At 41.2% G+C, this 2,500-nt stretch overlaps 1 protein-coding gene across 2 annotated transcripts in view; it reads left to right on the top strand.

Moving 5' to 3' along the window:
* Nucleotides 1-2,500, top strand: part of prom1b (prominin 1 b) — a 124,310-nt gene that overhangs the window by 1,122 nt on the left and 120,688 nt on the right. The gene's annotated exons all lie outside the window — the stretch shown is intronic.

Below are 2,500 nucleotides of genomic sequence, written 5' to 3'. Positions count from 1 at the left end.
ATTTAGTTATTCTTTATTATTTTCCCCTAACCCTACCACCCCTCCCCTAATTGGAGTAAACTAATGGACAACAGTATTTAGGTTTCTGCTTCCAGCGTATACACTGAACAAAACTACAAACGCAACATGCAACAATTTCAAAGATTTTACTGAGTTTCAGTTCATATAAGGAAATCAGTCAATTGAAATAAATTCATCAGGCCCTAATCTATGGATTTCACATGACTGGGAATACAGATATGCATCTGTTGGACACAGATACCTTTAAAAAAAAAGGTAGGGGCGTGGATCAGAAAACCGGTCAGTATCTGGTGTGACCACCATCGGCCTCATGCAGCGCGACTTCTCCTTCGCACTGATCAGTGCTAGAGGCGTCACTACAGACCCGAGTTTGATCCCAGGCTGTGCCGCAGCCGGCCGCGACCGGGAGATCTGTAGTGTGACGCCTCTAGCACAGACCATAGACCGCTGCGCCACTCGGGAGGGAGGGCCGAACGCGAAGGTCTTCTAAGGGAGTGGTTCCAATCAATATAAACGGATTATCTATCACTATTCTTCCACTATTACTGTAGCTATAATGGAACCGACCGGCTCCATTCGGTCTTATGTAGCAACATTTGAAATTGTGTTTTTTTACATTGGATAAAAGTAGAGACTAGAAAAGTATATATCATCCACTGCAGTTGAGGAACAATGGAAAAGTAATTCTGCTTTGAAAGTTGATAAACTTGTAACCCCACTTTTGAGAAAATGGCCCTTTGAATGTTTTGGTACACCTACTGGAGAGCTCTTTTTTTGACTACATCGATTCAGTATCGTTCACACCCTCTTAAGCCTTAGCCCCACCCATCTGTTTAAGGATTCACGTGTGAGGCCATGTAGAAAACGACCAAAGATTTTAAGACTAAAGGCTGGTTTATACTAGGACCACCCATACATAAAAATGTATGCACACATGACTGTAAGTCGCTTTGGATAAAAGCGTCTGCTAAATGGCTTATTATTATTATTATTATTATTATTATTAAGTCTGATGGATGGGTCATGGAGGGTTGTTCTAAATTCTAAATCTAAATTCTATCTAAATTGAAATGAAAATGATACAAATCTAAAAGTAACTTCTAATGCCGTTGCCAACTATGTAAAAAATAGCCTACATAAATACAACAGATAAAAACATTGCAGCCTGCAGGTAGAAAATATCCTGATTAAAAAAAATTAAGTATCCTATCACATTTGGCTACACATTGGCCTGTCTTTAATGAACTTGAAACATTGTATCAATAATCAGCTGTGTTTGGCCTGATGCTCGCGCTAGCAAACTTGCAACATCGAGCTCCAAACAAAAGACAATTAATACATGAAATCGAATGAAATAAACCTAAACTTGTAGCAGGTTGTGAGCTCTGCAAACAACATGTCCATTCCGACAATGAGAACGCTAAACAACTGTAATAATAATATATGGAATGCATTAACAGCAGTTACCGTAAACCAAAACAAACATTGTAGACGGTAAATGATGGGAATGAACGGTAAATGTATAGACTACTGCTGGTGATGTGTAATGGGGGGATGGATAGACACTAACAGTCAAAGGGAAAACTATTCACACAGTGAAGTTATGAAACAATGAATGGCACACGAAATGGTGGGAGAGAGAGTGCATTCTGGGAGAGAGATTTTACCACCCTCCCCTTCTTCTTGGACCGTGTCATCCCCGTGGCATCCCCGTGGCCTCCTCAATGGATTAGTCCACTGAGACAGGCGCCAATCAGACAGGTGTCTCGTGTGCCATGAAAATAAATAATCTATTTGCAACTGCTTGACTTAAAAACACTTGGTCGACCAACAGCCTATCGACCAGTCGATTTAAATGGGGTCAGCCCTAAATCAGAGACATTAATCAGTTAATCAATCAGTGGTTCTAACTGCCCGACCAATCAGAGACATTAATCAGTTAATCAATCAGTGGTTCTAACTGCCCGACCAATCAGAGACATTAATCAGTTAATCAATCAGTGTTTCACCAGGAAGGGAAGTTAACCAGCAGTAGGTCATAATGTTGCCTCGGTAACAACAACAGTAGGTCATAATGTTGCCTCGGTAACAACAGCAGTAGGTCATAATGTTGCCTCGGTAACAACAGCAGTAGGTCATAATGTTGCCTGGGTAACAACAACAATAGGTCAAAATGTTGCCTCGGTAACAACAGCAGTAGGTCATAATGTTGCCTCGGTAACAACAACAGTAGGTCATAATGTTGCCTCGGTAACAACAGCAGTAGGTCATAATGTTGCCTCGGTAACAACAGCAGTAGGTCATAATGTTGCCTCGGTAACAACAGCAGTAGGTCATAATGTTGCCTCGGTAACAACAGCAGTAGGTCATAATGTTGCCTCGGTAACAACAACAGTAGGTCAAAATGTTGCCTCGGTAACAACAGCAGTAGGTCATAATGATGCCTCGGTAACAACAGCAGTAGGTAGTAACTCTGGAC

Source organism: Coregonus clupeaformis, unplaced genomic scaffold (assembly GCF_020615455.1).
Source record: "Coregonus clupeaformis isolate EN_2021a unplaced genomic scaffold, ASM2061545v1 scaf0703, whole genome shotgun sequence".
NCBI classification, from domain to species: Eukaryota; Metazoa; Chordata; class Actinopteri; order Salmoniformes; family Salmonidae; genus Coregonus; species Coregonus clupeaformis.
The sequence above is the reverse complement of the archived record's forward strand: the minus strand, read 5'-3'. Positions and strand labels throughout refer to the sequence as shown.